The sequence below is a fragment of the Odocoileus virginianus genome, chromosome 2 (assembly GCF_023699985.2).
Source record: "Odocoileus virginianus isolate 20LAN1187 ecotype Illinois chromosome 2, Ovbor_1.2, whole genome shotgun sequence".
Lineage (NCBI taxonomy): Eukaryota > Metazoa > Chordata > Mammalia > Artiodactyla > Cervidae > Odocoileus > Odocoileus virginianus.
Window position 1 is genome coordinate 59887736 of NC_069675.1, and position 26573 is coordinate 59914308.

Here is a 26573-nt window from a genome sequence, read left to right on the forward strand (position 1 = left end):
ACGCCTTTTCTCAAACCTGCTGCTCATGCCCTTTCTCAGTGAAAGGCATCACCGTTATCCAACCAGTTTCCCAAGCGAGAAACTGCAGCATCTTCCTTATCCCCTTCTCTTTGGAAACCCACCACATTCCAGCATGTACCATGCCAGCCCAACTGTTTCAGTTCAGCTCAGGCTGAGGCTATCTCTTGCTTGAATTTTACTGGGACGGCTCTCTGGATCTCTTTACAAATCTGATCATGTCATTCTGCTGCTTAAGACTATTGAAGACGGCGCATTTTATATAGGCATGGGAACAGACAAACAGACTTAAGGGGTGCAACAGAGTTCAGAAACAAATCCAGAAAAATAGCTGTATATATGACGACATTTAAAGCAGCACTTAAAAGCAGTGGAATAAAATTCAATTAATGGAATTGGGATAATTGGCTATTTAGTTAGGAAAAATTAAAACTGTACCCTTACCTCATATAATGAATGGGTATAAATTCGAAGTAAAGATCTAAATGTAATAAAACAAACCATAAAAGCACATAGAAGAAAATATATGAGAAAATTTATACTAAGCTTAGGATAAATAAGGTACTTGAATAAAAGGCCTAAACTCTTTAGAAGAACATACGAAGACCCTTGCTTATCTCCTTAACACCATTTCTCTCTCCTGCCCCTACTCCTCCTCTCTAGTGAAGAGAATCTCTTGCTCCAACAGAAGCACCACACGGGTCTCTCATCTGAGGGTCTCTGCTAGGTTCGTGTGCTCTCTAGTTTACTGGAGTCTGTCCTCTTCCCTTTGATTGTAAATGCTGTATTTATCATATATTCAATTTGATTCTTCATCTTTTTTTCTAGGCTCTATTCTGTGTTTTGATCTGTTGGTCTCTTCCTGTGCCAATGCCATGTTTAAATAACTATAAATTTGAGGTAGATGTTTGTACCTGGTAGAATTATGCTTTTCATTCTTCTCTATTCAAATTTTGAGAAATGCTCGAATTAGCTCATCAAATTCTACTAAAAATACCATCAGGGCCTTGGTTGTAACTGCACTGAATCTACAGATCACCTTGGGGAGAACTGGCATCTTCTCACCTAGGAATATGTTTCTGTCCATATTTCATCCTTCAGCAAAGAAAAGTTTATAAGTCTTGCAGATCTATTATTTAAAATCATTTCTGGGTATTGTATAGCTTTAGTGGCTATAGTGATTGAGGCTTTATTTCATTATATTTTCAAATACATCTTTATCATAGTATTTTCCTTAATTCAGCATTATCACTGATGATGTACAGGAAAGCTATTGAATTCTGTGTACTTCACTTTGCATCTGGTTGCTTTACTGTTTTCTCTTACTAGTTCTAACAGTTGGTACTTTGGGAGAGGGAAAGAGTATTACGTTCCACAGGAAAGAAAAAAGGTATTTGAAGCAAGTTTGTACGCAAGATAATGAGGCCGAATAGTGACACTGTTACACTTAACTGGAGATGTCCTAATAAAAGTAAACAAAAATACAGGACTGAGGCAGAGGGAAGATGTGAGGACTGAACAAGCTGTAGGACTCACCATGTGCACACGGTAAGAGGTGAAAAAGCTCCTTAAGACCAATGTCAATGCCAGGACTGATAGAAAAAAAATGTTGGTCTATTCCAAAATTTGCTACTAAAAACAGAACAAAAAAGACATTTTGAAAATTGTGTTGTAGTTTGATATTACAATTATTGAGTACAGACCTGGAAAATGTACTTTTCCAAAACGAATTTCAGGAGACTAAGGGTGGGGTCTCCTGACTATGGGTCTGACTACTATACATTACTACTGTGGGATTCATGTGAAAAAGAAGCCTGATGATCAAAGTAAAGGCAGGAAATGGGTGGAGGAAAAGGGAAATGCTGAACTACAAGGTCATGGTCAGGAAACCAATTTGGCAAAGCACATGGAAAACCAAGGCATACAGGACCCAGTACCACACAGTAATGCACAGTCCAAAGCCAGCTTTGTTTACAGTAACAAGACTCAAACAGCAGGGTAAAGGCCGGTACCTGTGATCCACAGAGGGAACCCCCTCAAAATGCCCCGTCAAGCTCATTTTCTGTTACTCACTCTTACTGTGGAGACAGACTTTCAAATGGAGCTTGGACAAAAGGCTGCCTAGGTCCCCAGAAATGCATTAGTAAAAAATGCCTAATGCTGATTATTAGCCATGTACACCATCTCCCTTTCTTTCATTGCCATTATTTTCCTAAACAAGTCAAAGTACCATACTTCTTAACCATACAATAAAAGAAAATTAAGATATAGTATGTACAGTCAAACGCTAATTTCATGAAGAACATGTGTCAAATTGTTAAAAATAAATATCACTCAATACCAGAATGCAACACTGTTTGTATGTTTCAACTTACACTTTCCTGAATTTTTACAGTTTCCTACAATGAATATTTATTGATTTTGTAATAAGAAATATTCAACAGTAGGTATTATGAAAAACAGAAATCAAAGATCCTGATAAAATCAAAGAAAATCAAAATTAATATTAAAGAAAAAGAATCACAACTGTAATACATAATTTCAGATTACTCAAGAAATAGCAATTCTGATGAAATCTCCAATCAAAATAAAACTAATAAAATAAAGGAAGATGTACACCTAAACCTCTCCTTTGTAGAAAAGCTAAAATAAAAGGGTCTTTAAAGCGGTAAGTGTGAAATCCATAGAAGTAAGTGTAGCAGCATGAAAAAAGAATGTGACTGATACTCTCATTATGCCACAGAATGGGAAAGAGGTCAGAGAAGATGATCAACTCAGAAATGGACCCTTGAAAACAGCGAGTCAGGGGCTTCCCTGGTGGTCCAGTGGTTAAGAATCCACCTGCCAGTGCAGGGGACAACTGTTCCATCCCTGGTCTGGAAAAATCCCACATACCATGCGGCAACTGCCCATGCATTGCAACTAGAGTCCATGCCCCTAGAGGCCATGCTCTGCAGTAAGAGAAGCCAGTGCACTGCAACAGAGAGCAGACCCTGCTCACTGCAACTAGAGGAAGCCCATGCACAGCAGCCAAGATCAAGCACAGTCAAAAATACATACATAAATAAAACATTTTTTTAAAGAATCAGAAAATAAGTAAATAAAACAGCAAGTCAAAACAGGGTCATACTTTGAAGAAATGAATGCAACGTCTGTCAGAAATGGATGAGTAAGATTAACTGCAGGAGGAAGCTTCTTCCTGGCGCCAACGCAGTCACCAGGGAGGGGAGACCTGGGTGGCATCTGAACCGGCCTTCCCCTGAGACACCTGTTTCTGAGCCTGGCCTTTTACCTCTCAGCACCCCAGCCAAGCTGCTTCCAGGTGTCTGGTTCTTTTCAGAGAGTCCCTGCCAAGTTCCATGACCCATGACACCTCCTCCCCTCCTCAGAACAGCGATTTTTAAAGCTCAGAGGGAAGAGGCTGGGAAAGCAGCTAACTGGGCAAATCAGAGTCCTGATTTGTGGATGGAAGATAGACTGCCAGAAGACAGTTGTCTAAAACCAAGGGTAGTTTACTCGTGACCAGATGTGAGAAAGGGGTATGCTTATTGTGCTCAATTGAACAGAGGCTTGTAAAGTATCTTCTACAGATGAGGTACTTGCCAGGTGCTATAGGGGAATAAAGAAAAATCACTCACCTTCTGAAGGGATAGATGGGCTTCCCTGGTGGCTCAGATGGTAAAGAATCTGCCTGCAATGCAGGAGACCTGGATTCGATCCCTGGATTGGGAAGATCCTCTGAAGAAGGGCATGGCAATCCTCCAGTATTCTTGCTCTGAGAATCCCCATGGACAGAGGAGCCAAGTGGGCTACAGTCCATGGGGTTGCAAAGAGTTGGATACAACTGAGAGATGAAGCACAAGGGATAGATAGATATAGCACAGAGGAGGAGGATGGGGAGAAATAAAGTCAATAAAAACGCAATGCAATGAGAAGGAACACTGCCTGGTGGGTGATATGGGCTCTGCAGTCAGAGGAGTGAGTCCAAATCCATAGCTTGTGTGACCTTAATAACTTGTTATTTAACTTCTCTGCATCTTACTTTCTTCATCTGTAAAATAATGATGATAGTCATATCACCTTATAAGGTTCATAAGAGGAGTAGTTAAAACACAAAGAGCTTATTAGGACAGAAATTGTGTGTGCTCAGTCACTCAGTCATGTCCGACTCTATGTGACGACATGAACTGTAGCTGCCAGGCTCCTCTGTCTGTGGAATTTTCCAGGCAAGAAGACTAGAGTGGGTTGCCATTTCCTACCCCAGAGAATCTTCCCAACCCAGGGATCAAACCAACATCTCTTGTGTCTCCTGAACTGGCAGGCAGATTCTTTACCACTGTGCCACATGGGAAGCTCCCCAGGACACCAACTGACATACAATAAAAATATCTGCTATCATTTTGTGCCTCTATATGTCAATGTGATATTGAATACTAGAGTGGGTTGCCAGCCCCTTCTCCAGGGGATCTTTCTGACCTGGGATCAAACCCAGGTCTCTTGCATTGCAGGCAGATTCCTTACCAACTGAGCCAACAGGGAAGCCTATTTTTTTTATTTCTCATATTAAATAAGGGAGACGTTATTAGCCCTGTTTGTAGATGAGGAGTCTGAGGGTCAGAGAATAATGTAATCTGGATAAGATAAAGAGAGGAGGAACAGAGTTGTGAGTTGAGTCCACATCTGCCTGATCACAAAGCTTCTGGTTTTTATTACTACTCTGCCACTATGGGAAAGGAGTACATCAAGGCTGTGTATTGTCACTCTGCTTATTTAACTTATATGCAGAGTACATCATGTGAAATGCCAGGCTGAATGAATCACAAGCTGGAATCAAGATTACTGGGAGAAATATCTTGAGAAGTATCAAGATATTTCTTATGAAAAATATCAACAACCTCAGATATGCAGAGGACACCACACTTATGGCAGAAAGTGAAGAAGAACCAAAGAGCTTCTTGATGAAGGTGAAAGAGAGTGAAAAGGCTGGCTTAAAAGTCAACAGTCAACATTCAAAAAATGAATGTTTTCATGGCATCTGGTCCCATCACTTCACGGCAAATAGATGGGGAAACAAAGGAAACAACGAACTTTATTTTCTTGGGCTCTAAAATCACTGCAGATGGTGACTGCAGCCATGAAATTAAAAGACACTTGCTCCTTGGAAGAAAAGCTATGACAAACCTAGACAGCGTATTAAAAAGCAGAGACATTACTTTGCTGACAAAGGTCCGTCTCGTCAAAGCTATGGTTTTTCCAGTAGTCATGTATGGATGTGAGAATTGGACCATAAAGAAAGCTGAGTGACAAAGAATTGATGCTTTTGAACTGTGGTGTTGGAGAAGACTCTTGAGAGTCTCTTGGACTGCAAAGAGATCAAACCAGTCAATCCTAAGTAAATCAATCCTGAATACTCATTAGAAGGACTGACGCTGAAACTGAAGCTCCAATACTTTGGCCACCTGATGCAAAGAGCCGACTCACTGGAAAAGACCCTGATGCTGGGAAAGACTGAAGGCAGGAGGAGAAGGGGACGACAAAGGATGAGATGATTGGACAGCATCACTGACTCAAGAGACATGAGTTTGAGCAAGCTCCGGGAGACGGTGAAGGACAGGGAAGCCTGGCGTGCTGCAGTCCATGGAGACGCAGAGTCAGACACAACTGGGCTACTGAACATCAACTCCACTATAAAACACCAGCAGCCAGCATTTGTTTAGTACTTACCCTACACCAATCTTGGTATGCACAATTGAGATTATTCTCACAAAATACTATCTGAACCCCATCTTAAGAAAAAAGAAGAAAGTCTAGGTGTAGAGGCCTGCGCCCATGCTAGAAATCACTGGGCTGCTAAGTAGCAAAGACAGGATGTAAATCTGTGTCTCCCCTTTGCCAGTGTCAGAGGGCAGCCCCCTGCCCACTGCTGCTTTACCTGGGGGATTTTGAGAAAAAGAGATATTTTGAAGATTCCCACATCTAGAAGTTTATGATGAGGCAAATCTTGGGTTGGGGACCACAGCAGCATGCTCATCTTCTGGCTGGTAGTTCTCATAAGTCTGCAAAGGCATGTTTTGTCATGGATCTTAAATGCCAAGGTGAAAAGTTTATACTCAATTCATCTAGAAATGGGGAGTCAATTAAGGTTTTCCAGTGAGGTTTTTCAGTAAGCAGTGTTTTGGGGAAATTAATCTGGGAGTAATGAATAGGATGGACTGAAAGGGAAAGAAAAGTGTGGCAGACTGACTGGCAAGGAGACTATTCTAAGCCACAAAGCTTACTTTAGTCTTAACACAGCTACATATCAGACACACAGAAAACAAGTCCTCAGAAAAAGGCACATCTGAACACAAGATGACTTGCAGCTTGCAGAAAAACATTATTTTAATATTCCACACTGATATCTAATAACACAAACTAAAATTAGGTTTTCCCTTTTAAAAATTAAGAAAAGAAACATGCATTCATCCACAAACATCAATTTTTAAAAAGCAAACTCTGGTACATATTAGGTATATATTCATATGATTGAGATCATCTAGCGTTATTATGAAAAAAAAAAGAAAAATTAGAATTTTATAGGGTTTTATAGTTTTAAAAAACTAGTGATATAAACCTCCTGGAAATACTGAAAAAAAGAGAAGATAATATGTGAGATTTATTTTAGATAATAAAGGATAGAGCTTATTTAGATAATTATACATTCACAAAGTGAATTTATTGTTAATTTATATTACAGATGGAACTGTATTTCTGAAATTTAAGGGAATAATAGTTTTTATCAATTTGAGATTAAAAAAACTGAAATAAAAACTGTGGTAATGAAGTTTTATATTTCTAGGTTTATTATCATTAGCATGTTAAGTAGTTATAGAAAGTACTCATTTTCAAAACAGAACTGAGACAAGCACCATAAAGATGTTATACCCTTTGAGTAAATAAATCTACTCTTACGATTGTATTCTAGAGATATAGTTGAATAAGAGCAAAAAGGCACATGCAGAAGACACACAACACAGTGTGTGTGTGTATGTGTGTGTGTGTGTGTGTGCGTGCATGCGCTAGTCACCCAGTCGTGTCTGACTTTGTGACTCCATGGACTACAGCCCACCAGGCTCCTCTGCCTGTGGAATTTTCCAGGCAAGAATACTGGACGGGGTTGCCATTTCCTTCTCAGGGGATCTTTCCAACCCAGAGATCAAATCTGCGTCTCTTGCGTCTCCTGGATTGACAAGCAGGTTCTTTACCAGATCAAAACAAGAAACAATCTAATAATCCAGCATTAGATAAGTTTTTGGTAAACTGTCAACATAATAGAATATTTATAACACTAAATTTCAATCATAAAAATGCTATAGAAATACAAGAAAATGACTGTTATATTTTAGGTACATTTTCCTGACCACATCATTGTATAGATATTATTTATACCTATATATAAAACACACATGAAACAAGGCAGATGTCAAAAGTAAAAATGGTAGTTTAATGGTTGTTATGTGTCTTTCTTAAAATGAAAACTTCTTATAATAATATTATTCTATTGTCTTTTTATTGTCTTTACTGTTTGTATCAATTTTCTAGTTTCTTTATAGTGGAGGAAACTTTGTAAGAGAAAGCCACCTCCCATCCCTCATCTCTCTTCTCCCATGTGTCGTTATGCCTAATTAATCTGATTTCTAAGGCAGAACTAACAATGGCCTTTCTTCTCACTCCTCATATTTATATTAACTGGAAAGAACATAAACCACTGTCCCTTCTCAGAATTCTGAGTCCAGGCCTAATTCGGGAAAATCCAGGAGTGCTCCCACACTCACCCCACCTTCCTTAATTTTTGGGTAGGAGCTCTCTGCTGCTACAAGGACTGGCTTATGACAAAATCCTTCCTATTTCTAAATAAAGTATTTCTCTGTGCTCATAAGTGGAAATGCACTCAGATTCTCCCAAAGAGTTCATTTTATCTGGGACACTAGATAAAGACTGCCTGACAAAGAGAGAATGAGATTCAGGGAAGTGAGTGCTGTAGATGTTTTTTCAGAGAAGTCCTTTCTACTGCCAGGTTTTTAGAAATAATTTGGGAGGAGTCAGCAGTTATGAGCGGGCTGCAACAGAAACATCTTATTTTAAACAATCTACCCCAATAAACGACATTCAATTTTGGGTAGGGGGAAGGGTAGTTTTCAAAAAAATTTTTTTCCAGCTTTATTCTGTTCCTTTGCATTCCTAGGTAAAACCCAAAGACAGGTCTGAGATGGACTCATACAGATCCACTTGTCCAACAAGTGTTGCCACTCGTCCATTTAAGATAAAGCCAGTTCTATGGGCCAGTTCTCACATCCTCCAGAGTCCAGACCATCTTTGCCTAACGTGCCAAACTGGGATCATTCTTTTCTGTTAGTGCAAATACACTCTTGCACACACAAATTCCAAGTGTGTGAACCTCAGCCAAGGAACAAGAAGACGGTACTATTGGGACATCAGGTACATCTCAAAGTGAATTGGTTTCATCTGCAGTCCAGATTCTCCACCCTCCAGTTACCTATCCTGAGAGCTAATAAAAGGAGCATAAACACTCCTCTTACTTGGGGCACATCGGTTCAGGTTGAACGTCATGATTAGTAGCATAGAACGCACACCTCAATGGACTCAGTCTCTTGACAAGCAAAACTGAAATTTCAGTTAAGTCTTTGCAGTTTTCTAAATGTTCTCACTCCAAGTATCAGAGCATAAGGAAGCATGATAGGTACATGGTACTTACTGATGTATGTCAGAGCGCTGACTTGATGTTCCTGGCTAAGAGTGGAGTGGCCTTGCTTGCAGCAGGAGGACCAACAAGGCCAAGACAAAAATGTCCAAGTTTTGATGACTATCCTGAATTCCTTAGGAGTCATGAAATCTAGAGTACAGTGTAGTTCTGACTTTGCTACTGAATTAATTCATTGATCTTTTCGGTGCCTCAGTTTTCTTACTTATGAAATGGGAGTATTAGTACCTATTGTGCTTTAATTCAGTGTTGTGGAGATAAAATTAGACAACTAAAGTGAAAATGTTCTCAAAGCACAACCATAAGTAAGATTATCCAGAAATGTCAAAATCTTACTACGACTTCTTATTTCGTGTATGGTCACCATTGTTTCATGATTTAATAACAGCAAGAGAAGTGGTTTTATTTTCCACTTGTGTCCTTAATGAGTTACTTCTCACTTTGTTTCCCTCCCAGAAAAGAATAATGCAGGAATAGCTTCTATAGTAAGGTTCCTAAGTTTCAAATAACTAAGCACTACATAAAGTTTTCAATTAAAAAAAAAGAGAAAAGCTCCCTCCTCATAATTTTCACTGCCGTAGCCATGTCAGAAACTATGAGGGGGGAAACACACTAGAAGTACTTGAATTCCTACCTCAGCTGTAATATCAGCAAAGGAACCACAGCCCAAAATGCAGAAAAGACTGAAGAAATACGTCCCATACACAATACAAAGAGGGGAGCACTGGAGGGTGCTTTCGCCTTCTCAACACCCTTTATATCACTAACTAAGGATGCTAAAAAAGTCAGAGAATCAGACTTGTAAGTAAAAGACATACAGAAAAGTACCTAAATAAAAATGGACAGATTCACACACCATAGAACAAACACTCTCACTCAGGCCAACAAACAGAACGTTGTCAACATCCTGAAAGCATCTTCCTTACCGTATACCCCTCTTGATCATACGCCCCCTCCTGACCTCCACTCACAATCATGTATCCCAGATGTGTAACAGTGTATCCTGGTACACAAGAACCGGGCTTTCTCTCAGGCACAGTTCTCAGGTGTGGCCCAACTCCTGGATGGGGAAGGGCGTTCTAGTATCCCTGGGGATCTCCAGACCCCTTCAGAGCGTCCACGGAATCAAATTATTTTCATAATAATTCTAAGATATTATTTGCATTTTTCACTATTGGAAAAACAGTGAAAAGCTTTGATGGATTCAGGAGGACACGAACAAACACAGTAGCACCAAACTGTACTAGCAGTCATTATTTTCCTGACCTCCACCCACTAAAGCAGAGAAAAATATTGATTCAATTAAATCTCAGCCCTTAAGTACATGCCTTTTTAAAGTTCTGTGTGACAAAATAGGAGAGTACACATAAAGCACTCCTGCCACATACCAAGGTACGAAGGTTGCCTGGAGAAAGGGCTTGGGCAATTGTTTGCCTTTGAGCTGGCAGTAGCCACTTGTTTCATGGGACACCATTCTTACTGAAGGAATGACAATCAGACAAACTGTGGTTATTCAGACTTGAATACCTAGCAGACAAGGAAGCCTACTGCTTCAAGAAAAACTGAGTTTTGGTGCCAGTGATAAAATTTGGGCTTTCAAGTGAAAATTAGAATTTTGGAAAGCTGTTTATCTGCCACCGTGTGCTTGACAGCATCTCAATACTTTTCTGATGAGATCAGTAATAAAGTTAAAGAATGTGACATTTTAATATTGTATAATGAAATGTGTCAACAATGAAAAGATCTACATAGCTCAGTGAAACAGTATTTTCCAAATAATCAATGTATGACATTACAAAATTAGGCATGAGTGAAAGATCTACTCAACAAATATGCAAGGTACTAACAGATTTTAAGTAAACTAAATGGTTATTGATATGATTTCAGATTTTACAAATAGTATCCACAACTGTTTGAAAAGCTTATTAAAATATTCCTCTTTTTTCCAGTTACATACCTGTGTGAGGCTATATAGTCTTTGTCTACTTCAACCAAGACAACACACCACAACAGATAAATGCAAAAGCAAATAGGAGACTCCAGCTCTCTTCTATTAAGCTAGCCATTAAACTGGTCTGCACAACTAAAACAATGCCAGTCTTCCCAATAATTATTTTTTAATTTATTTTTAATTGAAGGATAATTACAGTATCATGTTAGTTTTTGCCATACATCAACATGGATAAGCCATAGGTATTCCCACTAATAATTTTTGCATTATATGAACTACAATACAATGTAATAGAAACTATCAGAATGCCTAATTTTTTTTGCTTTGGAAAAATGTAGTTATTTTTCATAAACAATGTCATGTTAATACATAATGGTTTTTTTAATGAATAAACAAATATTTAAAAAATTTCTTTATTTACTAATATGGTAGATATCATCAGACATAATCCACAGAAATAAAAGTTCTTTGAGGTCCTCAATAATTTTCAAAAGTGTAAAGTGAGATCAGAAGGTCTGAGGAACTATTGCTCTAGGTTATAAATCTAGTAGGAGTAAAACTGCTGGATCACAATGTATCTTATCTTCAGCTTTACTAGATAATGCCAAATTTTTTCCTAACATGGTTATACCAGTTTACAGTCCCATCAACAGTTCTTTATATATTTTGAATACGAGTCCTTTGTCTATTACATATGTTCTAAATATTTTCCCTAATCTACTTTTCCTAGTCTTTTTAGTGAATAAAAATTCATCAACGGTTGTCAAATTTATCAATCTTTCCCTTGATGGTCAGCATTTTTTGTATCTTGTTTATGAAACCGCTCTGTATTTCTACTTTTATATTCTCCAATATATTCTAAATGTTGTATGGGTGCGCACCTCACAGTGAGATTCACGGCACCACATGCTAATCAGTTGTTACTTAGGATCTCCATGAGCTTCTGCAGAAAGGAACTCTACACCACTCTTCTCTGCATTTTCAAGTGTCCCGTTGAGGAGTGACTTCTCTACTGCTGTTAAGTGTCCATCTGAATTTCTCAATTCAACTTAAAAGACCAAAGGCTTGGGAATCAAATGTTTCAGTAGAAAATAAGAAATAAGAGGCCTTAGTTTTTCAACTGACTTATGGATAAGTAAGATTTCATCTATCCTTTTACAGTATTACCATGATCAACAAAACTGCCCCTCAGGCTGTCACAACAAAGTTTTTAAGAAAGCAGTGTTGATGTTTTAAGAGAGAACTGAAAGTACTTTGGGAAATTTTCTAGGTCCACAGGATTTCAGTATCTCTCAGCAAAAGGTAAGTCCAAAACAGAGGAGTGCAGCTGGCAGCACATGGCACTCACCTTGCTCACTTTACAAAGGCCTAGGAAATGGCTCCAGAATTTTCCAGTTTTCCAGGAAAACTACCATCATATCATCCACCATGAATCTGGAAAAAGCATTTACATCACGTATCTGCCACCCTATGAGACCCAGCATCTCATATAACCCAGGATGTAAGTTATTTCTTCAACAAGACTGAACAAATATCCTTGCCCAAGGACTGCTATTTTTAACATCTAGCACAGTATTTTTCAAACTACAGATCTTAACCATTAATGAGTCATGAAATCAATTAGGTAGATTATAATCAATATTTGTTAAAAATGAACTATAATAGAATGTAACAAAGTATCAGAATGCCTTGTACATAGTGAGAGTAAATAAGGTTTCACAACCTTTTCCCCCAATTTAAATGTGTGAGTATATGTGTGCTTCAATGTAAAGTGTATTTTTTTTCACTATGGTTTTCTGCCAAAATATTTAAAAGCCAGTGGTCTGACATACTGTAGTGAGCATACATGCTAGGGAATTTTCTTCCCAACCATCATCTCTTATCCTGGGAAATACCTACCCATTTTTAGTCATACGGGCAAACATATACGTGCTGCCATGTGTCTGGCTATATGATCCCTACTTCCCTGACTCTGCTGAGTGACCCAGGGATGGACACGAGACACAAACAGATCTGAGTTCCTGCCTGTGATTTTTTTCTTAACCTGGCATCCAGAGAACTTTTCTGTGACATAAGCTATAAGATAAACTATCGGTGGCCATGTCTCTAGCTATGAGAAGGAATGAAACAAACATGCAGAAAACAGGCAGAGATGAAAGATGGAGAGAGTCCGGGCCACCTTCAAGCTGACCGGGGTACTGCTGCTCCCACAGTCTGGTGGCCCAGGTGAAAGGCCAAGTCAGTAAGATTGTCCAAGTCAGTAAGTCTCCATTCTCCAAGTTAGTTTGACAGGTTTCTGACACTTTTTGTCAAACAGACAGACAAGGCAATGCCTGTTTTTCTCCTAAAGTCTTGGGGACCAACACGATGAACGAAAATTTAAATGATGAATAATGAATGAAATGAATAATGAGTTGGGGTCTTGCCTTAAAATGTATGGAACTTCCCTTCACCACCACCACCATTTATCACCTAACAGAAAAAATTGGCACAACTCACAAAAAGCTTCAGATATACAAAGATGGTTATTGAAATTCAATTTTGGGCTTTAATACTAAATGAAATGAGGGACACTTCCGAGTAAATGTGGTAAATGAAGGTAGAACCCTTGTAGCCTCTTCGCAAAATTTACATACATATCATTTATAATTTTTTACCTCTGTCTTTGGCCTGATTTGAAGCCAGTGAGACACAATACAGCAGAAAGGTACTACTCAGACTGTAGTCAATGGGATATCTGTTTATCTTTTTAAAAGCTAAACCCAAATCATTCCATCCAGTTCTTAGGCCCTAAGAACCAAGTGAGGGCAGGGGCACCTGATTTTAAGCAAGTACAGCTGAGTGCAAATCAAGGACTTAGAGGTGAAACATGAGAGTGAAGAGAGGTTGGCTGAAGAGCCAAACCTGAAGCTGACAGAGGTGAGCATGATCCAAGCCAAGAGACTGGGAACTTGAATGCTACTTTTATATTAAAGTGAATTTTCTCTTTCTCTAAGAATATATGATAGCTTCCTCTTATATCTATTTTACTGGAAGCTAACTTGCCCTTGAAATGTATAACCCAGCTGCCTTTGCGTATACCTGAACATGTCATGCAGAATACTGCACCAACTGACCCAGTTACACAACATAGTTTGTTTGGCTCTGGAAGTAACTAGTAAGAAAGACAAGTTTAATTCTGGTGCAAGTTAGGTCCTATAAAGGCATTCCGTGAGCACGTTTGTTGGCAAAGTTTTACATAATGGAGCTTGTAATTATTCTGATCAATTCTGCACCCCCTATCAATTCAGCCTGACTTGGAGACTGCCCAAATTACCAGGGGGTTCAAAAGGGCTCTTCAGGCTCTCAGCTGGACTCACTCACCATCGGTTCTTTGAAAATGTATGCCAAGGAATTCAAAGGTATTAGCAGAGCTTTTACAACAAGGCACAAGTAATATACAATTTTCTCAGTCAAAACTTCTAGGGACAATGCCGACAGAGAAATCCAGTGCTAACAATCACGATTTGATTTACTTCTAATCTTCATACTTCAGCTTCTTAGAGATGGGCAACCTTACTCTGAAACACTCCAAAGTGGCCACAGTTGTCATTTCTCTTACAAAGAGAAGGTCATGTAACAAAGGGATTCTTCATAAACGTTTCCAGAAGACTGAGGCCAAATCTGAGTTATCCATGAATCTATCTGTGACCTTCTCAGTCTCTTAAATGACTGAACACTTAACATGGGGGCGTCTCACCCAGAGTTAAGTCTCCCCCAAAGATCCTAAACTCTCACAAGGCTGGTTCCAGCACAAGGCTTTGCACAGGGTAAATGCTTTTGCTGGAAGCTTAAGTCAAATTAATTTCTGGGATGAGAACTGTGGTCTCTATTTAAGGAGGTGTCCTTTTTAAAAGAAAATGCAACCTGGTCTGAGGCTTGGGAAAAGGGCTCTAGTTCTCTGCAATTAACTGGAGTTTCACTTTCCTTATGCAGGGCTTTACCCTGGGTAAAACAATGTGTATTAAAACCAAATGGTCCCTACGGTTCACTCCACACAGCTCTTCTAATTCTGAGTAAGAAATAACGAGGGTCCCCTTTCTTTATTGGATTATTAACTTCAAAGTCAATCAAGAAGCTGCCCTTTGATGATATACTTTTACTGTGAGCAACAGGAACTGATCACTAAGCTTGATTTGCTGCCTGTGGTTTTCTGTGCAGATGCGGGAGCGAGAGGTGGGAAGACCACGAAGCTGGGCGCTATCGAGGTGCTCCTTCCAGGCTCCACAGAGGGAACTCTGGAGTCAAAGGCCAGAGATTTCAGCTGAACTCTAGTACTGCCTACTAGCTAGGTGCCCTTTGACCAGTCACACTTCTCAGAATTCTGTTTTCTCATTTATAAAGGGAAAGGGCAGTTCCTCACGAGGTGGTCAAGGCTGCGGGTGCTAAATAAAATAAAATAATGCTCCTGAGAGTGATTACAAACCGCAACACACCATACAAATTCAGGTGGCATAATCATTCATACCAAATCTGCCAAAATGGTATTTTCCAACTCTGAAATGCTGAAATAAAAACATAGTGCTTTTATGGAGGGCTAAAATTCAAATTCCACCTTGTTTTCTGCTCATATTTTATCCACTGTGGGACACATAGCAAGATGGTTACTTAAGAGTTAAAATCTAAGGCCAGCTTGGCTCTCCCCCTGACTTCACTTACCTAACATCTGTCCTCTGCCCTCACTACTATGTGTTTACAATTACAAACAGCGCTTGTGGAGATGAGAAACTCCATGCTGTTAAGTGATAGCCTGGGACACTTAGGCATCAGTTCTTTAACTTAAAGCTGGGTTGGGCAGACCCCTGTGGCCTTTCCTGTAACCAGTGGGCATGGGCATCCCCCACAGGCAGCACTGGGGAAGTCCCACACTGGTGCCAGCCCCGCACTGGTTGGCACTGCCCTCACTGAGGGGGCCGCTCACTGCCCTGGCCACTCTGCTCCCCCAGCACCCCCAGACTTTTGAGACTTCACTCCCCAACAGAAATGAGGGGTTCTGACTGGCAGCTGTTACTTGCTCCTTATTCACTGTCACAGATAGAAGGAAGCAAAAGATGCTGAGAAGGTAGTGACTTGTGTTAAAGTAGATCTGATGTACCACCCCTCTATTCCTTCAAACTGCTATAATTTTTAAAACTAGCAGTACCGTCTTTTAAAAACAAAACGGCTTTTTCCATTCAGTGAAATAAAAAGCAAAATAAATAGCTCTTTGGTTCATTTTAAGTTATGCAATATATTTCTTTCACCCCAAATGCACTTTTTTTCCTGGGTATAGTTTAGTCAACTACTATATATAGATGCTAGACTTATCGAGGTTGCTAATACAGTTAATTTCTGATTATCACAGTTTCATTTAAAATTCCTTTTTGAGTGCCTACTGTGTACCAAAATGCAGTTTTAGAAAGCAGTTTTTTAAAAAAATTATATTTTCTTTTTTAATAGGTAGGATTTAAATGCACTTTCTGTCAGGGGTAAGCTAAAATCAACATTAATTTTCATTCCCTAAACACACACGTCAAAATGAGGGGAGCTGGCTCAAGTTGGGGCATTCAGTAGAGAAGTTAAGGTCCCACTAATTTACCGTGGATAGTCCACTCACATCTAAACACCCTTCTGCCTACTTTTCAATGTCATATTGAAAAACCTACTCGGAGTCAAAAAGAGAAAACCAAGAGTTATCTACAGCCTCAAGTACTCCCAAACCACATATGCAACTATAAATCAAGAAGGGTCATTGTTCTTTTTCACATTTTGTAACCATCTGAAAATAAACTAGAAGTGGGCACATGAGAAAGACAACTATTTATACAACAAACATGTTATATTTTAACCAGTAGTGCAAGTCTCTCCTCCTTCCCAATAAAATTCTGATTTCTAACTAATAGAACAGCCCCTTCATGTCAGCTTTGTCTCTTCCTGTTAACAACACCGAAGAATTACGATTTTATGTAGCCTTCAGAGGCCAAATGAAGAACAAGATCACTTTGTTAATAAATCTTCCCAATTAGGCTGGTGAGTGTAGACTTATGCTAGATTTTTCGAAAGGCTCTCTGAGGCAAGGGAGTGGGTTAATGTAATGTCTGGGAGTTCCCAAATGCAACAAGACTGTATCTGATTTTAATGCACAGATGTCTTGACTAGGGAAAAAAAAAACTCATAAATTATCTTCCCACACATTTTAGATGGGAAAGGAAGTAACAGAACAATTAACAATTATTAAAGAAGTTATTTAATATAGTAAAAAGAGAGACAAAACAGTGTTTAGAAGGCCTACATTTCAGTCATTCTACCCCTGACTAACTGCTGAATTCTCTGGACCTGAGTTAGCTCATTTCTAAAACAGAAATAACTACAATTCTCCGGCCAATCACACAGGTTTTTCATTAGGATTATATGTGAAAATTCAAGGTCATGTACTTTGCAAACTGTTTTAAAGGGCTTTGCTAGTATTCCTGATATAAATGAATCTCTCTGCACTGCATTGATTCAGGTGTGAATGAAGATCAAAGCCAGTGACAGGCCTTCAGCAGATCTGCCAACTGAGAATCTCTAAAGTGGGTCCACTATCACTGCTGCATGGGGTGACGTCAGGCTGTTGTTTACAGGAGAAGAAAGGCTGCCAATTTCCACTGAGCAGAAGACGGCAGCGGCCAGCCTCCTTTGGCAGAGTGTGAGCAAGAATGGACTCTTTATGTGCGGCTTGTGTGGACATGCAGCGGTTCACGTGCGGGGCACCAAAACAAGGAGACCGCTTTGTGTGTGTGCACCAGCACACGCTCTGCGCCTGGAGTTGTCACTAAGAAGGCTGAGCAAAACTGATCAAAATGCAGCTTTCACTTTTGTTACTCTGTAGGGAAGGGAAAAAAAAACAAAAACCTGCCACTCTCAGAAACTTTATCCTCAGTTAGATTTTTTTAAAAAGCATTTTTAAAGCAGGAACAGTCAATTCTTCTAGTTTTGACAGACTCCCCCTCAAGTTCTACAAACATTCACTAACAAAAAGAATTACAGAAGATAAACATCAAAGCACAAAATATATTCAGACTGCGGTAACTTAAGTTTTATAGGAACAACTTCATTTTCAGAGTGGTTGGAGTTGCTTCCTCCTGTAAGTTCAGGAAGTACTCGCTCAAGTATTAACACACTCTAACTAAATCCACTTCAGGGAGATATTTTGTTTAGTTTATTACTATAGTAGAAAAAAAAATCTGGCTTATTAACATATGCCCATTCATGAAATTTCCTGGCAGAAAGCAACCTTATATTAAATCAAATTTAGAAGGGCAAAAAGAAAATAGGGGATGCATTCATTATACTCTTTCTTCAACTATCCAGTGACTTCTGGGATAGCAGTCAAATCAGGAATAATACGGGAATGGATCATGTTTATAACTGGCACTGAAACTTTACTTCAGACAATAAATCTAGTATAAATCCTAACGCTGGAACGAACACTGAAGAAGAGATGTGGGAAATATTTTTGGAACCTGAAATGTATTTTCTTTGGTTCTGTTGTAAGAATGTACATCTGAAAAGGAGAAAAACTATTGCTCAGTAATAAAATGAAGTCGAGGAAGAATCCCAAGCTCTGTTTTTGGCACTGCGGCTGCTTACAGTATAATCCCAGGTCAAATACTTAGCCAAAATGTGCCTTATTCTTAGCATCTGAGAAGTGAGGATGATAATAGCAAATACTACTTTCCAAACTTTAGGAGAACATAAGAAAAAAGATAATGAATGGAGGCCTTATGCAATATTATGTTACAGGAATTAGAAAATAACAGAAACACAGGCTGGGAATCCTGCCTGATATTGGCCAACTCCTTGGAAAGCTGGGGAGGAAAACGTGCTAAACAAGTAGGAAGTGTTATTAGCACTTCCTTCATTTTGTAGTCAGGCATAACAGTAGCAAGAAATATATGGCACCAGTTCAACTTTTCCAGGGCTGGTTCCACCAAGTAACAGTGGCCACACATTCTTAAACACATCAAGAAACCTGAAGGGCCATCCTGGGTGCCTCCTAAACATGAATGACAAAAAAGATGCCAGAAAATCTTGTAGAAAGATACAGAGTAGATTATACATTTATACACACCATTATAAAATGGCTGTTGCCAGCTTCATTCCTTTATGTGGTGAAGGACACCTGATCACACAAGTCAACGATGATGCAAAACAATGGTAACAAAATGGGCAGCATGCAGTAACACTGACAGTCTGACAGCCAGGGATGTTTTAAAAGTACAGGAATTTTATTGACTGAACAGAGCAGTGATTAAAGCACAGCATCACACATCCTGTTAACAGTTCAAAGTTCATGAACATTTATTTTTAATTTAGAAGAAATAAAACTTTACATAAAGTGAAGCAGTCAACTTGTCAGTCCAGGCGATAAGGAAGAGGACAAGTAAGAAAAATCAAATTGATGGTTATCCTCACACTTCATATGTTCCCCCATGAGACTTCTTTAAAACTCTAAAATCAACTATTTGGGCTTTATTTCTGTTACTCTTTCTGGTTTTCAAATTGATAGGATCACTTTAAAACAATTACAAATACATACTGAGAAAACGAGGGCTTATGAAGAGTGATGGTGTTGGTTTAGTCACTAAGCCATGTCCGACTCTCGAGACCCCATGGACTGCAGCCTACTAAGCCCTTTGTCTATGGGATTTCCCAGGCAAGAATACTGGGGTGGGTTGTCATTTCCTTCTGCAGGAGATCTTCCCAACCCAGGTATTGAACTTGGGTCTCCTGCATTGCAGGCAGATTGTTGACTGCTTGAACCAACAGGGAAGCCTCTGATAACTAAACTGGCTAAGGCACTAAGTTTCCACTTGACACCTCGCAGCTTAACTGCTGTGCCCCACTATTCTAAATATTATCTGCTCTTATAGCATGTAGTTAAAGAAGCCACAATACATTTACTCGTTATGCATTTGCTTCACAAACTGCCTCCTTGGGAGTATAAAGAGTCCCAAGAACTCACTACTCTAATGCTTGTAGATGACTAGTGAATCACTGCAACTCCAAGACACATAATAAAAGAAAACTCAGTTTCATTTCAGTAACTGATTGAACAGGACAAAACTTTTCTTTTGCCAAGAATGTTTTCCTAGTCATAAGCATGTCTTTTTTTTTTTCTCATCACATAATGGCATACTGAGTTTGCACTAATACCTGTATCTAGTATTCATAAGTTAAGTGCAAATAGTCTAAAGTGCATCTCTTTTTGTATTCCTAAAATAAGAAGTAGGGACACTGTCAGGTATGATGTCAATAACTTGGACCAAAAAACAACTTGAAGGAATTCAAAAGAGTAATTCTCACACCATAATGTTTATAAGTATACAAATAGCTGATAGAAGACAAAGCAGAAAGAACAAAAGAAAAGGTTTCCACTTTATTTTAGGAAATAGGAAATCTATTTTGAAAAAAAAACCATTTTCTTACTCATATAATTATTCAAAAATAAAAATCACAGTTCCTCCAAAAGAAGTGAAACTTGTCACCAGAACAGTTGCCAAGGATCATATGAAATGATCAGTAGACTACTACACAGATGAACAAAAAGCTGTAGCAGCAAGCACCTCTCCTCCATCACCCCCTCTCAACATAGATTCTATGGCCATTTTCCCAACCAGCAAGCAGGTGAGAGCAAAACTGGGGGAGGAGGGGAAGTGTTCAAATGCCTCTATGTGTCTATTGGTGATCATAAATTAGCCCTAATAGAAAATGTTTCAGTTTTCATCATGTTGTTCTTACTGCATAAGTACTGCAAGAAAACAAACCCCTGTTGATCTAGTGTGCTAACCACTGAGCAGTCACTATACTGGCCATAAGAGGTGACATGGGTTGCAGCAGAACATGACAACAGTGCTGAGAAGACAAGAGGGTCCCTGAACCACAAGGTTTTCACACTAAGTTAGGAAAGATGGGCTGCATCTCCAGCAGAGTCCATGAGTTGGTCCACAATAAAACTAAATTTATGGCTATTACAGACAAATTTTCTAACAATAAAAAATTTTAACCATGATACAATTCCAATAATACCCTCAAACTATCCTTTGGTTTTGTCTAGCTGCAAATTTAAAAAGAATTATTTCTCAAAACTCAAAGTTGACCAGGAAGTGTCCCAAATGTTTCATGTTCAAATATATAGCGTATAGTTAAAAATGCACAAACTGAATGGTACAAATGGTTAATACAGCAGTACATTCATGGCTGCAAAATTTCTCCATGGTATGTGGGTCTTTCAGAAATAATAATAAAAATCATTCTCTAAGTATAATCTCTTTTCCAAATAATTTTTTCAAAGCTATTATAAATATAATTTTCTTAGCTGGTCAACAATTTTTTGTTGGTCATACTGATATTTTTCAGCTAAAATAAGAACTTCTTATGGAAAGTGAAAACAATAAATGACCTGGGACAAAGTTTGACCTCAGAATCCACTCCACATAACTTGAGACCCTGCCCATGAGAAGCTCCAAGGCAACGCAGAAATGACAGAATCAAGAAAGAAAAAAAGACAAAGCTCTGGCAATTATTCTAATCATTAAAGTATATAAGTCTTGAGTAGTAAGAAACAGATAATGCACTGCTCTCCAACCCACTGTCACCTGGACTTTCGTTTCATCCTCTCAGGGAGACTAAAGAGAAGGTAGGGGCAAGAAGCATAGTTGAAACATTTACCTGTGGGAAGGAGAAAAAGCAGATGAGTCAGCTCCAGTTGCTTACCCTTGGTTGGTTTTTACCTGCCTGATTCAGTATCTGAAGACAGGAATACACCCCCATCCAACTATTCATCTTAGCAATCAGCATGGCCAACTGTTTAGCTATTAGCAAATGTTTTCTACCCATGACTTTTCACATCATGGCAAAACCAGCCTTATTCTAGTTAGGAAATTAAACTTTAGTTTGAGCTTTTGGATCTTGATCTTTGCTTTCTTCTCATTTCTTTTTTTAACATTGGGTAGTGGAAATAAAAACAAAATCTGGTGTCAGATGGGAAACAACAGCCATTTCACTTTTCCTTTCAGCCTCTGAGCCATCGGGAGCAAACCTTAGCTAAACAGTAAAAACATTTGTTACACAGCAAAGGGAATCTTGCCCACTAAACTTTTCTGCAAGATACTAAAATTAAAAATTGGCCAAACAAAACCAGGCTTCACAAGTTAAAGTCTTATGTCACCCTTTATTAAAGTAACAAATAGCATTTTGAGGAGCGGCAATACCAAGTTCTAACTCCCCTTCCCCCAAACTCTTTACCAGCTGAGCCACAAGGGGAGCACTCCCCTGCCCCCAAACTCTTGCACTTTTAACTAAAATTGTAGCCACAATGTCCCTTCTTGGTTTCTTTAATAAAATACAATTTATTTCAGAGTTCCACATTCAATGTACTGCTTCATTATTTAAAGTTTATAGAACTTTCACTTGAGATGTATAAGAAACATCAAAACACACTTAAGTTTTTTTAAAAAGCATCCCTCTAGCTGAAACAATTCATGCTAGCAGAAGCTTTGAATTATGGATGGAATGATTCAAAATCTGAGAGGTTTCAGTATTCACAGCACTTACTACAGCAATAGATATCTCATCAACACTAAATCTAAAACTTAAAGACAAAGTGAAAAAACTGTTAACTGAAAATTTAGGGACAGACCAAGACTTGGCATCTCTCAAGTCAAAAGAGACACTGGACTTGCACCCTTCTTCTATTCTTGCCATGGAGGTTGGCAGCAATTAGTCTCTTGAGGGGTCAAGAAGAATCCAGTAGCTCTTCATCGAGAATGATCCCATCATTTAGGAAGAAAATTTAGGGGCGAAGAAAAAAAAGTGAAGATCTTCCCAGGTAATTGGGTTGTGATGCAGACTTCATAGGTGATTCAGGAGTGCTTTAGAAATTCCATAGGGGAAAAAAATGTGACAATCCTTCTCTATATATTTTGAGAAGAGCATGCCTGAACAAAGACCCTCCAGGATGCACACACACTGGAAAACACATCTTTAGAAGATGACTTTCTCAGGGTAGGTAAGAAAGGGTTCAAGACCAAACAATCCAGAAAAGACTGAAATGTAAATCAGAAACAATTCTATTTAGAAAGTAAGATCTAGAGACACCAGAGCAGCTAAACTACCATGATAAACCCAACATCCCCAAAGCATCAAAGACCTGGTCCATCCTCGACAAATAAGATACTATATTTCAAGTACAGCACTTTCTTTTGCTGATTTTTCCACAGGACATGGTGCATTTCTTTGAATAAAAGGGGGGAAAATCTATTTCAACTCTGCTGTTTTCATGAGTAGTGAAATTAAAGAGATTTTTGTTCCCATCAGATCTGTATCTTAATGAATATACATACCCTGTTGAGCTTCCTTTCCCTGACTTTGAAATAATAGAAACTGAAATATATAAGAAAAAATAAGAAGGGCCAAGATAATTAATGGAGGGTACCTAACCAATGTGCAAAATTCATATAAAAGGCTACACCCTAGATACTTAGGTAAGAGGATAGGTTAAAAACCAGTCAGAGAGTCACTTAGTATACACTTACTAGAATGTAGTGTAGCAGGGTCAAAGGAAGACAGAATTTGCCATAAATGGAAAGAAGAAAAAAATAGGAATCACCATTTATTAAAATCAGCTATGTGCTTATTGCTTTACCTATTATATATCAAGGAATAATCACAGAGGTAGATATCACTGTTCCTAGTCGAAAGCAAGGAAAACGGAGACTTAGAGAGGCGTAATGACTACCGTTCAGAGAAGGCAATGGCAGCCCACTCCAGTGTTCTTGCCTGGAGAACCCCAGGGACGGGGGAGCCTGGTGGGCTGCCGTCTGTGGGGTCGCAGAGTCGGACAGGACTGAAGTGACTCAGCAGCAGCAGTGACTACCGTTAGCGGTACACCTAACATCCATTCCTCCCTTCCTCACCCTGAGAGGACCTCAGTCCTGCTTACTGTCCACACCTGTGGAGGTTTCTGACTTCTTCTGAATACCATGACATATGGCTCTGAACAGCCTGAGGAAGGAGCCGAAACAGAAGCAGGAGCCAGTGAGGAGTCCAGCTGGGAGCTGAGCGTAGCTAAGAACCGGAGCTCAGAACTGACCGACCCTGGAGCCTGCCTTGCCTCTGGATTTGTTGTGAAACAAAGAATTTCCTGATGATTCTAGCAAGCTTGGGAGTGGTTTCTTAAAGCATCCTAACTGATACATGAATTTAACTTCTCCGAGGTCACCTGCAGTAAGACAGCGAGAATTGAGCCAAGGTCATTCTGGCCCAAAATGGGGCTTTTTCCACTAAACCACACTGGGGCATGAGCTTTCATAAATGTTTTTTCTCATGATAAGATCAAATGATGTTAGATCCAAATAAGGATCTTACCTCAAACATACATTAAAAAGGCATTTACCTTATGGAAATGTTTAAAGTAGTGACCTTACTTGCACATATCTTTAGCAAAAATTCTCAGATTTTCATATTCTGTGGAACTTCCCTATTGGCATTTAATTTTTAATAGAATGTGAATTCATACACCTTTAATAAATGAAATTGAGCTCTTGAAAAACATTCTGAGTTATTATTAATTTTCCTAGGTGTGACAATGGTACTGTGGTTATGTAGGAAAAATGTCTTTATTCTCAGGAGATGCATACTGAAATATTTAATGGTAAAAGAGTCAGGATGTCTAAAATTTTCTTTCACTTGGTACAAAAAAGTATACATATAAAGAAAGGGAGACAAAGAGTCATAAAGCTAATATAGCAAAAGGTTTAGAATTACTGAATCTGGGTGGAGGAAATATGGGTCTCTTATTGAATTACTCTTTCAAGATTTCTACATGGCTGAAAAGTTTTACAATAGAAAGTTCGGGTGTGGGGAAATATGGTGTGGGAAACAGTGTTGCAGAGCGCAGTGTGCTGTACACTGGAGTAATTAAAGGATTTTCAAAAATACTGAAACCAGGGCCTCACCCTGGACTGTGGCCTGGGGAAGGGTGATTGTAATGTGGCCTTCTTGTATGGTAGAAAGAGCCTGAGCTTGAAAGTCACAACTCATTAATACCTTGACAGTCCCAATCCCAGAAAAACAACTCTGAATTTTTTTCTAGACTGTTTTTTATCCATAAAAAAATTGCTGTTTTAAAGTTAACATATTAATTCCAACAACAAAGAAACTTCTCTAGAAACATACATTGGGTGAGAGAAGGAAAATTCAATTAAAATTAGACCACGACTTTAACAGATATATATGACTCAGTTCAGTCACTCAGTCATGTCTGACTCTTTGCAACCCCATGGACTGCAGCACACCAGGCTTCTCTGTCCATCACCAACTCCTGGAGCTTGCTCAAATTAATGTCCATCGAGTCAGTGATGCCATGCAACCATCTTATCCTCTGTTGTCCCCTTTTCCTCCTGCCTTCAATCTTTCCCAGCATCAGGGTCTTAAGCTGTGCTCAAGACCAGGAGGGCAAGAAGAATAGAGTAGACTTGGTTATTCCCTAAACAAATCTATTCATAGAATCTACAGTCCAACATGCCAAAATTTAACTTATAAAAATGCAATTTTACAAAAGGAACAATATTTAAGAAGCATTAAGCCACTTAACCTCTCAAAAAAAAAAAAGTCTTACTAAAATCATGCTCTTTACTCCACGCCAAGGATGAGTCATCATCTGTTAAACTATAAGGAAAGGAGAATTCCTTGAAAAATACACAACTCCAATTCTCCAAATTCAAATTTGTGCAAATTACTTAAAGATACTCTAGTGAGCATTACATAGAGTAAAAAGCTCTCTAAGGTCCTATATCTAAATTTCAGCTGGCACATGAGTCTCCGTGGTTCCATTTGTCTTTCTTAAAATATATGTGTCTTGGGTACGGAATAGACGTAAACAAACAGTAGATAAAATTTTAAAAGAAATAAAAAATGAATGACAAACTTTAAAAATATAATCTTACAACAGAGATTTTTAGCTTGAAAAACATACCTTACAATATAGGGTTTTTTTTTTAAGTTTCACTGATATGCAATAAATACATATATTTAAAATGTATAATTTGATAAGTCATGACATATGTATATACCCTTGAAACCACCAGCAATCAGGATAATGAACATAACTATCCCAGGTGGCTTTTAAGTCAAATAGATACATGATGGTTTTAGCACAGATGCAGTTTTTAGGAAAATAAACTCTTGATAGAATTGTTATTTTAAAAAAGAAGATTCCACACAAGTGTCCAGATATTTTCATCAACAGATAAAATAAACATTAAAGCTTTAGATCTTTTCCCCCCTAATTTAAAGAGATAAGCACACATTGTATTATTCTAGCTTAGATTTAGGTCCAAATATACAAATATACTCAAAAAATAAAAGCTTGGTATTTTCAAATGTGCAGGAAAATGAAAACAAAAGCCATAGTAACAAGGCATTATATTTGAGAATTTAAAATATACACACATCAGGATTTCAGCTAACTCCAAAGCAAAACAATTTAGAAAGATTACACCTACATATTACAGCAATATAAAGACTTCCTAATTTGGGCATATTAGGCCCAGGACATGCCCATCTCCCAGGCAGGACTGGTCTGGGCAAAAATGAGGGGAAATGAGTGCGTCTTTGGTAACTGTCAAAAACTTCCATCTCCACTTCTTTCCTCCTCTTTCAGTGTTTCTTCCATGTTTCAGGGAACACTCCTTGTGTACAGGGCCCTCACTGATGTACCAGCCCTCCCAAAGCTATGGAAAAATTTCTGTCCTCAAGAAGCCAAACCACATCCATACACAG

At 38.7% G+C, this 26573-nt stretch overlaps 1 protein-coding gene across 2 annotated transcripts in view; it reads right to left on the reverse strand.

Annotated features, from left to right (window-relative positions):
• Positions 1-26573, reverse strand: part of SERTAD2 (SERTA domain containing 2) — a 108749-nt gene that overhangs the window by 74100 nt on the left and 8076 nt on the right. The window contains exon 1 of one of the 2 annotated variants that reach the window (XM_070480177.1): positions 3657-3834. The exons of the other annotated variant lie outside the window; for it this stretch is intronic. The gene's annotated coding sequence lies outside the window, so the exon portion shown is untranslated. Of the gene's footprint in view, positions 1-3656; positions 3835-26573 lie in introns of those variants that run through there. 2 annotated transcript variants of the gene reach the window in all.